This window comes from Bos javanicus, chromosome 15 (genome assembly GCF_032452875.1).
Source record: "Bos javanicus breed banteng chromosome 15, ARS-OSU_banteng_1.0, whole genome shotgun sequence".
NCBI classification, from domain to species: Eukaryota; Metazoa; Chordata; class Mammalia; order Artiodactyla; family Bovidae; genus Bos; species Bos javanicus.
Window position 1 is genome coordinate 12038781 of NC_083882.1, and position 13034 is coordinate 12051814.

The following is a 13034-nucleotide window of genomic DNA, read 5'->3' on the forward strand; positions in this document are numbered from 1 at the left end:
TGAGCGACTGAACTGAACTGATATGGTCTGAAAAACTTAGTTAAATATGCAGATGTATTCAGAATGAAGACAATAGACAAGTATAAGAGGAGGAGCTCATTTGTATGTAATTGATTTTGTAAAGAAGTAAGAGAACATGTATTTCTCCTCATTATAAAAAATTTCAATACCCTGAAAAATAGCCTTGTTACAAGAAATTAAATTAAGGAATGAAAAACAGTATCATAATTGGTAAAGCAATTGTTTGGCTATCTGATATGCATGAAAATTTTTCTAAGAGTCAAATGCAACCCCTCAGACTAATAAGAAAGAATCTGATCAAAGCCTTATCATATGCACAATATTCTGTGCTATCATTTTCTTTTCAAGCAACTATCATAATAATGTTAAATAAGCATATTTTAAAAGGCAGACTTCTAAACCATTGACATGTTATCATTATTTATTTGTAAAATATGTCTCCAAAATGGTATAATTCTTTTGCACTGAAACTGAGAAAGGAAAACTTCCTTAAAGAACTTTAAAGAACAATTTTATATAAATCAGTAAGTTCTTTAGCTAGAAGACTAGACAAGTTATAGAACTTTAAAGTTTAAGAAGTTTAAAATCTAATGTTAAAGAGAATGAATGTCATATCATATATCTACATAGCCAATGAAATTTGTTAACATTTTGAATCTTCACCCTGATACAGTCACAAAGAATACCCTAAGATACATTTGAGTCATTGTATTGCAGAAATTTCCCTAGGGCTTCCCTCATAGCTCAGTAGGTAAAAAGTCTGTCTGCAGTGCAAGAGACCTGGGTTCCATTCCTGGGTGAGGAAGATCCCTTGGAGAATGAAACGGCAATCCACTCCAGTATTCTTGCCTGGAGAATTCCATGGAGAGAGGAGCCTGGCAGGCTACCATCTATACCGTCAGAAGAGTCGGACACAACTGAGCAACTAAGTGCGTACACTGAGGAAATTCAGTCATAGAAATGTAAAGCAATTAGGTTAATTTAATTTTTTTAACGACTTTATTGAATTTGTTACAAAACTGACTCTATATTATGTTTTGGTTTTTTGACCATGAGGCATTGGGATCTTAGCAGCCCAGCCAGGGATCGAACCTGCACTCCCTGCATCAAAAGATGAAGTCTTAACTCCTGAACAGCCAGGGGAGCCCTTATAACATCTTAAGAGAAAGAATCATAAGTCACTTTTCAGAATGCTAATATAGTTTAAATAATATTGCTAAAAAATGAAAGTTTCAAATGTCAAGTGATAAAAGCTAACCTTAAAATATATAGCATGTTAATTCACTTTCCAAAAAAGTTAGTTAATTTTGCACTCATACTCATTTTACACATCAGATCAGATCAGTCACTCAGTCGTGTCTGACTCTTTGCGACCCCATGAATCCCAGCACGCCAGGCATCCCTGTCCATCACCAACTCCCAGAGTGCACTCAGACTCACTTCCATCAAGTCAGTAATTCCATCCAGCCATCTCATCCTCTGTCGTCCCCTTCTCCTCTTGCCCCCAATCCCTCCTAGCATCAGAGTCTTTTCCAATGAGTCAACTCTTCGCATGAGGCGGCCAAAGTACTGGAGTTTCAGCTTTAGCATCATTCCTTTCAAAGAAATCCCAGGGCTGATCTCCTTCAGAATGGACTGGTTGGATCTCCTTGCAGTCCAAGGGACTCTCAAGAGTCTTCTCCAACACCGCAGTTCAAAAGCATCAATTCTTCGGCACTCAGCCGTCTTCACAGTCCAACTCTCACATCCATACATGACCACAGGAAAAACCATAATCTTGACTAGACGAACCTTTGTTGGCAAAGTAATGTCTCTGCTTTTGAATATGCTATCTAGGTTGGTCATAACTTTCCTTCCAAGGAGTAAGCGTCTTTTAATTTCATGGCTGCAGTCACCATCTGTAGTGATTTTGGAGCCCAGAAAAATAAAGTCTGACACTGTTTCCACTGTTTCCCCATCTATTTCCCGTGAAGTGATGGGACCGGATGCCATGATCTTCGTTTTTTGAATGTTGTGCTTTAAGCCAACTTTTTCACTCTCCACCTTCACCTTCATCAAGAGGCTTTTTAGTTTCTCTTCACTTTCTGCCATAAAGGTGGTGTCATATGCATATCTGAGGTTATTGATATTTCTCCCAGCAATGTTGATTCCAGCTTGTGTTTCTCCTAGTCCAGCGTTTCTCATGATGTTTTGCATATAAGTTAAATAAATAGGGTGACAATATACAGCCTTGATGTACTTCTTTTCCTATTTGGAACCAGTCTGTTGTTCCATGTCCAGTTCTAACTGTTACTTCCTGACCTGCATACAAATTTCTCAAGAGGCAGATCAGGTGGTCTGGTATTCCCATCTCTTTCAGAATTTTCCACAGTTTATTGTGATCCACACAGTCAAAGGCTTTGGCATAGTCAATAAAGCAGAAATAGATGTTTTTCTGGAACTCTCTTGCTTTTTCCATGATCCAGCGGGTGTTGGCAATTTGATCTCTGGTTCCTCTGCCTTTTCTAAAACCAGCTTGAACATCAGGAAGTTGATGGTTCACCTATTGCTGAAGCCTGGCTTGGAGAATTTTGAGCATTACTTTACTAGCGTGTGAGATGAGTGCAATTGTGCGGTAGTTTGAGCATTCTTTGGCATTGCCTTTCTTTGGGATTGGAATGAAAACTGACCTTTTCCAGTCCTGTGGCCACTGCTGAGTTTTCCAAATTTGCTGGCATATTGAGTGCAGCACTTTCACAGCATCATCTTTCAGGATTTGGAATAGCTCAACTGGAATTCTATCACCTCCACTATCTTTGTTCATAGTGATGCTTTCTAAAGCCCACTTGACTTCACATTCCAGGATGTCTGGCACTAGGTGAGTGATCACATCATCGTGATTATCTGGGTCATGAAGATCTTACAACTTGCATGCCTTTGCTATATTGGCAAATCAGTAATATGTGTAGGAAATTATTGCATTACGAGACAGCATCCTCTTTTTTGTCCAAAAATTTATCAGCTAGAAAAATTCCACAACTTTGAGCATAATTGCCTTTGTAAGGGACAAACATACAGTACCACATTAGGATACCAAAAAAGGAACAACATTGGTCTGGAAATGCTTGTCGTTAATCACAGATGTAGAACAAAATGAATTACTGTAATTGCAATTATGATAGGAAAAAACAAGTGGCCCTTTAATTTGATGCTCCAGTTATTGGTGAAGCTCAAGAGTTATAAAAAAGGATACTCTTTGAATTGAATACTTATGAGCTTATTAAATTAATCAAGAATGTGCATCATCCATAAAAGTACTCTCAGTAAGAAAGTGAATCTTGAATATTCGAGTAAGATTAAAAATTGAAGGAAGCCAGAAGGAAATGAAGAGAATGCATTAGATCTTGATACAATAAAATTCTGTTTTGAGATAATGATTTTGATAGGATAGCATTGCATTATTTTCTATTGGTACTGTAGAAGAACCTTTATAAATGCATGCTGTGTTACACTTAGTCATGCAGTCATGTCCTACTGTCTGCGATTCCATGAACTGTAGCCTGCCAGGCTCCTCTGTCCATGAGGATTCCCCAGGCAAAAATGCTGGAATGGGATACCATGCCCTCCTCCAGGGGATCTAACCAACCCAGGGATCAATCCAGGTATCCCACATTGCAAACAGATTATGTACCATCTGAGTCACCAATGAAACTCAAGAATACTGGAGTGGGTAGCCTATCCCTTCTCCAGGTAATCTTCCCAACCCAGGATTTGAACCAGGCTCTCCTGCATTGCAGGCAGAATTTTTACCAGCTAAACCAGAGTCCCTTGGACTGCAAGGAGATCCAACCAGTCCATTCTGAAGGAGATCAGCCCTGGTATTTCTTTGGAAGGAATGATGCTAAAGCTGAAACTCCAGTACTTTGGTCACCTCATGTGAAGAGTTGACTCATTGGAAAAGACTCTGATGCTGGGAGGGATTGGGGCAGGAGGAGAACGGGATGCCAGAGGATGAGATGGCTGGATGGCATCACTGACTCGATGAAAGTGAGTCTGAGTGCACTCCGGGAGTTGGTGATGGACAGGGAGGCCTGTTGTGCTGGGATTCATGGGGTAGCAAAGAGTCAGACACGACTGAGTGACTGAACTGAACTGAAACCAGGGAAGCCCTAAAAAACACATATTTTATTGGTTTCAGTTTTAAACTGAACTCCCCAAAGATTCCTGGATATTTAGTATTTATAAGAACTTCTTGATGAAATAGCTACATGTGCAGATCCTTATTCCTAATTTCAGAGATACTTAATTAGTTCCCCTAATGTAGATATAGGAATCTGCATTTCAATGAGCAGACAGGGGGTTCTGATGCAGGTGGCTCATCCACTTAGATTAGAAATTCTGCTAACATAACTAACATGTAATTAGCATTACTGAATACAATGAAAATATAAATTTTGATTACATGAAATATTGAAATAACAAAACATGAGAGATTAAAAAGTACATGTGAAAGGAAAAATAAATAATGTCCTTATTTTCAAAGCAAAGAGTGATCAAAATCATTGAAGGAGATTAATTAAATAGACATACTGATGTTATTTGGGCTTCCTTAGAGGCATAGACAGGAGAAGGCAATGGCACCCCACTCTAGTACTCTTGCGTGGAAAATCCCATGGACAGAGGAGCCTGGTAGGCTGCAGTCCATAGGGTCCTGAAGAGTCGGACATGACTGAGTGACTTCTCTTTTACTTTTCACTTTCATGCATTGGAGAAGGAAATGGCCACCCACTCCAGTGTTCTTGCCTGGAGAATCCCAGGGATGGGGTTGGGGGGTGGGGGGCGGGGGCAGTGCCTGGTGGCCTGCCGTCTATGGGGTCACACAGAGTCAGACACGACTGAAGTGACTTAGCAGCAGTAGCAGCAGCAGCAGAGGTGTAAACAGCTTTAAAAAAAAAAAAAAAATCTTCCTGCAATGCAGGAGATATAGGTTTGATCCCTATGTTGGTAGGATACCTTGAAGAAACCAAAGGCAAACCACTGCAATATTCTTGCCAGGAGAACTCCTTGTACAGAGGAGCCTGGTGGACTACAGTCCATGAGGTCACAAAGAGTTTGACATGACTCAGTGACTTTGAGAGAGAAACAGGCATGTTGTTTAAAGTTACATTATTTAATGTTTAGTTATTACCAAAATAATCAAAACACTATTTAGTTCTGGAGGAGGCAGAAATGGATGGTGATAGAGTAACAAAACATTTATTTTATACTTTTTGTAGTTTTTTTTTTTTTCCAAGTGAGTATTACTACTGGAAAAGGTTAGTTTTCATTCCAATCCCAAAGAAAGGCAATGCCAAAGAATGTTCAAACTACTGCACAACTGCACTCATCTCACAAGCTAGTAAAGTAATGCTTGAAATTCTCCAAGCCAGGTTTCAACAATATTTGAACCGTGAGAATTCAGAACATTCAAGCTGGTTTTAGAAAAGGCAGAGGAACCAGAGATCAAATTGCCAACATCCACTGGATCATCGAAAAAGCAAGAGAATTCCAGAAAAGCATCTATTTCTGCTTTATTGACTATGCCAAAGCCTTTGAGTGTGTGGACCACAATAAACTGTGGAAAATTCTGAAAGAGATGGGAATCCCAGACCACCTGATATGCCTCTTGAGAAATGTGTATGCAAGTCAGGAAGCAACAATTAGAACTGGACATGGAATAATAGACTGGTTCCAAATAGGAAAAGGAGTACGTCAAGGCTGTATATTGTCACCCTGCTTACTTAACTTATATGTAGAGTACATCATGCGAAATGCGGGGCTGGATGATGCACAAGTGGGAATCAATATTGTCAGCCGAAATATCAATAACCTCAGATATGCAGATGATACCACCCTTATGGCAGAAAGTAAAGAAGAACTAAAGAGCCACTTGATGAAGGTGAAAAAGGAGAGTGAAAAAGTTGGCTTAAAGCTCAACATTCAGAAAACGAAGATCATGGCATCTGGTCCCATCACTTCATGGTGAATAGATAGGGAAACAATAGAAACAATAAGACATTTTACTTTCTTGGGCTCCAAAATCACTGTAGATGTTGACAGCAGTCATGGAATTAAAAAACGTTTACTCCTTGAAAGGAAAGTTATGACCAACCTAGACAGCATATTCAAAAGCAGAGACATTACTTTGCCAACAAAGGTTCATTCTAGTCAAAATCTATGGTTTTTCCAGTATTCATGTTTTTCCAGTATGTATGTGGGAGTTGGACTATAAAGAAAGCTGAATGCCTAAGTATTGATGCTTTTGAACTGTGGTGTTGAAGACTCTCGAGAGTTCCTTGAACTGCAAGGAGATCCAACCCATCCATCCTAAAGGAAATCAGTCCTGAAATATTCATTGGAAGGATTGATGTTAAAGCTGAAACCCCAATACTTTGGCTACCTGATGCGAAGAGCTGACTCATTGGAAAAGACCCTGATGCTGGGAGAGATTGAAGGAGGGAGGAGAAGGGGATGACAGAGGATGAGATGGCTGGATGGCCTCACCAACTCAATGGACATGAGTCTGAGTAAACTCTGGGAGTTGGTGATGGACAGGGAGGCCCAGCATGCTGCTGTCCATGTGGTTGCAAATAGTAAGACACATCTGAGGAACTGAATTAAGGACTGAAATAGGAAGTACTTGCAATCAATTGCCATATCCATCCTTTGCCACTCAATGAGCTTGAATTACAGCAGTATGTTCATTCTTCCAGGTATTCCCCTCTCTTCTTCCAGTGAGGTTAGAAAGACTGGTGAGGATAACATTGCTTTGAGGAGTTCCTTGAGAACTTGCTTTACTCAGGACATCTATACTTGGATGCTCCAATATATATTTTGTGTTGTTTGTACTTATTGCTTGTATAATTGTTTTAGAACCTTATGCTTTACTTGGCATAGCTTCCTTTTAAAGCACACATTCAAATGAAATTTATAATTGTCTCATTCCTAAGAATAAATTTAATTCTGATATCTAAAAAAAACTCCATGACATTTGTAAAATACATAACTATATCAGCTCTATATGACTGTCTATATGACTAGAATTTGCAGGTGGAGTTTCAAAAAGTCTAGAATGTTTTGTGGCCCCTGTTTGAAACAAATGCACTTTGTTATATATAATTTAGATTAACTTATGGCTTCATTTTAGGTCTATCTCTTATTTTTCTACCTTTACTTTCCCTTACTTTGCATGTGTTTGTTGCTGTTGAAGGGGAAAATAGTGTTTATTTTCGCTTTGCATCTTTTTGAGCACGTATTGTCTCTGCCCCTTCTAAATTATAGGATTGTGGAAAATATACATGATTTATTGATGTAAACATTGATCTCTTCATCTTTACAAATGAATTGTTATCAGTATCCAGCTCATAAGTTTTTTGAGAAGACTAAATGAAATAATGTCAGTATAGCAAATAACATATGGCCTGGCATATAGCAGTTATTAACCATTATTGCTATGCTAACATTCCTTAAACCTTTTCTAGATAAGAAATCAATCTGCTTATTTATGTATATGTGTCTATATACATATTTATGCATATTTTACATGAATAATATTCATATATATGCATATAATCATATATATGTATACTATTTGAATCACAGACATATTGACCATGGCATGTAAATAGTCTCTTTACATCTTTATTTTCTACTTTATTATAAATTCAACCTACCTGGTTTTAAGAGACAACCCAATACCTTGGCATCCAGCAGAGAACATACATTCGGAATAATGCTTCCAGCTTGCTATAAATGCCTGTCTATGAATACAACCTGATGCAACTATAAAAAGTGCTTTGTAGAGAAATATAGGAAAAAGAACAAGTAATGGAAAATATAAGTATATTCTAATAAATTTCTAAGAAAAAGGAAATGTGTGCATAAAATACTATTAAACTGAAGGCTGGTACATGATATGTCAAAATGTATTCCAAGTTCTCATCTGAGGTCCAAATAGCACTCTATTCTTACAAATTCCTTTTACATGAAGTGTCTCCTTTCCCACACAGTTCAGTGAAACCACTTTTCTTTTGTGGAAATAAAACATACTGTCTTGGAAAGCACATTCATATTATCATTTATTTTGACTAGTTGCTATTCAAATGAAAGTCTCCACAAAGTACACTCCCCTTCCTGTCTTATCATGTTCTTTTACATTTTATTTTTCTTCCTTGCTGCTTTATTTTCCTTCCCCTCTTCTAAACTTCATGCATTTTCTAAATCTCACTAGGGGAATATATGTGTTCACGGCTGTGTCTTTTAAACTATGCTCTATTTTTTTTTTTTTTATTCATAACTACTTCTTTAGTCTTTGGAGAAAAAAGTAAATAGCCAAAAGTAAGAGAGGCCAAGTTTATTTCCAATGTTATTTACAGTCCTGAAATATTTTCAGTTTATGAATTACAGACTTTGATAAAAATTTATGCTTTCTTTATTAGAAAGAAATGGAATAAGAAAATGACTTCATTTGCAAGTATATGTTCAACAATCAGAGTCTCAGATAATCAGGTTGCTTCAGATTTCATGCTTATCTGTTTACCACATACCCCATAGAAGTTATTGCACTCTGTGTGATAGAGAAAGGGAATCCATTAGCCAGCAAAGAGACAGGGTGATTAGAGCGCATCAGCTGAATGATATCCATCATGTATCTCTAATTTCTACAGTCTCCTTCCTAATGCCATCAAGTCAATGGTAAAATTCCTTGATGCTAATTTATATTGTCTAGCCCTGAAATGTTTTGAGAGAAATCTGGCACCAAAGAACTGCTTGCAGACAAATAGCCAAGAGATCAAATATGTGTGTGTGTGTGTTGTTGTTTTGTTTTGTTTTTTCCTTTGATGCTGTTTGTTGGCAACTATGGTTTAAAACTCTAAGCAAGTGAAAAAAAACATCATTCTGAAATTGTTCTTGAAGGTATTTTCCTCTGAGAGCAGATGAAAATGACTTATCTTAAAATTAAGAAAGAGGCATAATTATGAACACTGGCAGGAGAGAATTGGATTCTTCTTACATTGGGTATTTATATTTCTCCATATATTTCCAGATATAGAACTCCAATTCTGAATAAAATTGTGCGTTATTTAATGATTTGTTTCATAGTCAATGAAAATGTAATTTCTGTAACAATGTAAGGAAATGATACCTAAACAAGACATTTATGTAGTCTCTTTGTCACGTGAATTTATTTTCATTTAACATATACTCTACAGCTACTGCTGCAAAATACTTAAATAACTTATTCAAATAAGGGACTTAGTTAAATTTCAAAAACTTGTTTTAATATTTAGTCTTTAATTCAACCTCCACTGATATCCCAGAATGAAACTCACATATTAACTTTGATATAAAGAGTTTTAAAAGTAAAATAATATGTGCAACAATAATATTTCACCTGTTCCAAAATCAGTTATCTAAGGACCAAACCTATTTTGGAGCTATATTTTGATAGGTGTGAAAAGAGTGAAGACATACTGACAGCTCTTTATTTTACCTTAATAGTAAAATATTATAGCAGGAGACAAAAACTAAAGCTTTATTGAAGAATATTATCTAACTCTGTATATTTCAATCAATTATAATGTGATTATTACTATGTGACACAGTGACATGACATAAAGTTTTAAAAAAATATTTATTATTTTCATTGCATTTTTTAAAGCCACTACTGATTATAAAGCATACAAAAACAAAGATTTTTGTCTAACATATTCTCCCTGGGTCTTCAATATCTAGCAACAGATATATGTCTTTTTTTACCTGATAAAACATAGGAAGACTAGATAGATGTTTCTTTGGGGCATACTTACACTAAAATATTATCTGGAGTTTATCTCAAAATTAAATTTAACTTGCTTTTTGTATTCTATTTCCAAAATTGTTTCTATGCACTGAGTAAATAGATAAATATCTTTAGCAAATAAAATTTAATAAAAACTTTCTAAAGTTCAGGAAGATTGTATTAAAGAAAGATGAATGAACATATAGTTCATTCTCATAAAACTTCCAGTTATTGCAATTATATATATGAAATGATTTGTGCCTAACAAATAAGCATTATGCTCTAAAGTCCAAATGAACACATTTCTCCAAAGGCACACATGTAGGGTTTCCAGTCTATTCTCTAAAATAAATTTCCACAATGTTACTAAGCAATTGGGTTGATTTTTGCTTTTAAAAGTGCTATGAATAAGAAGAAGAGGAACTGAGTGTCAAGAGGGGAAAGACACATCACTATTTCCCACCTGTTTTTTGTGTTTAGCTTCTTCCTGTTAATTGAATATCTGAATTTAAATCTTTTTGTTAATTCGGTGACTCTCATTTGTAATGAATGGTTTCTTTGTGTATTGGGAAATTTTTAACAAAGGCATTTCTTTCAGTTAAGTTCAGTTCAGTTTAGTCTCTGAGTCATGTCCAACTCTTTGCGACCCTATGAACTGCAGCAGGCCAGGTCTCCCTGTCCATCACCAACTCCTGGAGTCCACCCAAAGCCATGTTCATTGTGTCGGATATGCTATCCAACCATTTCATCCTCTGTCGTCCCCTTCTTCTCCGGCCCTCAATTTTTCCCAGCTTCAGGGTCTTTTCAAATGAGTCACCTCTCAACATCAGGTGGCCAAAGTATTGGAGTTTCAGCTTCAACATCAGTCCTTCCAATGAACACCCAGGACTGATCTCCTTCAGAATGGACTGGTTGGATCTCCTTGCAGTCCAAGGGATTCTTAAGCGTTTTCTCCAACACCACAGTTCAAAAGCATCAATTCTTCGGCGCTCAGCTTTCTTCACAGTCCAACTCTCACATCCATACATGACTACTGGAAAAACCATAGTCTTGACAGGACTGACCTTTGTTGACAAAGTAATGTCTCTGCTTTTTAATATGCTGTTTAGGTTGGTCATGACTTTCCTTCTAAGGAGTAAGCGTCTTTTAATATCATGGCTGCAATCACCATCTGCAGTGATTTTGGAGCCCAGAAAAATAAAGTCTGACACTGTTTCCCCTTCTATTTCCCATGAAGTAATGGGCCCTGATGCCATGATCTTAGTTTTCTGAATGTTGAGCTTTAACCCAACTTTTTCACTCTCCTCTTCCACTTTCACCAAGAAGTTTTTTAGCTCCTCTTCACTTTCTGCCATAAGGGTGGTGTCATCTGCATATCTGACCTGTATACAGGTTTCACAAGAGGCATGTCAGGTGGTCTGGTATTCCCATCTCTTTCAGAATTTTCCACAGTTTATTGTGATTCACACAGTCAAAGAATACATAAAAGAAAAAAAAAAGACTATTTATGTTTTATTTACATATTTTTACTTCTCATTTAAAATAATTTCACATTTACAAAAATGTAGCAAGTGTTGACAAACCTATATGCAGGTCAGGAAGCAACAGTTAGAACTGGACATGGAACAACAGACTGGTTCCAAGTAGGAAAAGAAGTACATCAAGGCTGTGTATTGTCACCCTGCTTATTTTACTTATATGCAGAGTACATCATGAGAAACGCTGGACTAGGAGAAACAAGCTGGAATCAACATTGCTGGCAGAAATATCAATAACCTCAAATATGCAGATGACATCACCCTTATGGCAGAAAGTGAAGAAAACTAAAAAGCCTCTTGATGAAAGTGAAAGAGGAGAGTGAAAAAGTTGGCTTAAAGCTCAACATTCAGAAAACGAAGATCATGGCATCTGGTCCCATCACTTCATGGGAAATAGATGGGGAAATAGTGGAAACAGTGTCAGACTTTATTTTTTTGAGCTCCAAAATCACTGCAGATGGTGACTGCAGCCATGAAATTAAAAGATGCTTACGCCTTGGAAGGAAAGTTATGACCAACCTATATAGCATATTCAAAAGCAGAGACATTACTTTGCCAACAAAGGTCCATCTAGTCAAGGCTATGGTTTTTCCAGTAGTCATGTATGGATGTGAGAGTTGGACTGTGAAGACGGCTGAGTGCCGAAGAATTGTTGCTTTTGAACTGTGGTGTTGGAGAAGACTCTTGAGAGTCCCTTGGATGGCTAGGAGATCCAACCAGTCCATTTTGAAGGACATCAGTCCTGGGTGTTCTTTGGAAGGACTGATGCTAAAGTTGAAACTCCAGTACTTTGGCCACCTCATGTGAAGAGTTGACTCATTGGAAAAGACTCTGATGCTAGGAGGGATTGGGGGCAGGAGGAGAAGGGGACAACAGAGGATGAGATGGCTGGATGACATCACCGACTCAATGGATATGAGTTTGAGCAAACTCCAGGAGACAGTGAAGGACAGGGAAGCCTCGTATTGAGGTTATGGCATTGAACCCAACATATATAATATAGTGTGAAGTTTTCACATGAAGACTTTGGCTAATGCAGTTGGTATAAAGGGGTCAAATTTAAATACATTTTGAAGGTAGAACCGACAAGTTTTATTGATAGATTATCTTTGGAGGAATTTGTACCAAAAGAGAATCATAGAATTCCATCTTAGGTCTTCTGCCTAGCTCCCCAAGGAAACAAGTTGCCATTTCTGGAATAGAGAAGATTGTAGGAGAATCACTTTTGTGTACAATATCATGCTTGTGCAAGCTTTGTGCAAGGTAAGACACTTAGATATCCAAATGAAGCCGTCTTCAATTAATAGATGAATTTTAAGGAAAAAGTCAGGTCTGGAGGCATAAATTTTGGAACTATCAAAGTATTGCTATTTAAAGCCAAGAGCCAGAATGAGAGCATATTGCCTTTTAAATTCTCACCCAATTCATCACTTCTTATATTAGACTTTCTCTATGCCAAATTGTGTTAGATGCTCCACCTATTTTTTTTTTTTTTAAGGACAGCATATTGCAATGCCATAGCATTCTTATGTGCCAAATGTTGTGTGTGGTAAGAATTTACATCATGTTACTGTATTTGGTGTGAGCTTTATTTCTGTATTGCCTTTCACAGAATAAGGCATGCAAATATGTATAAAATTAATGAATGAAGGAATTTTGAAGTAATTTAAAAGATG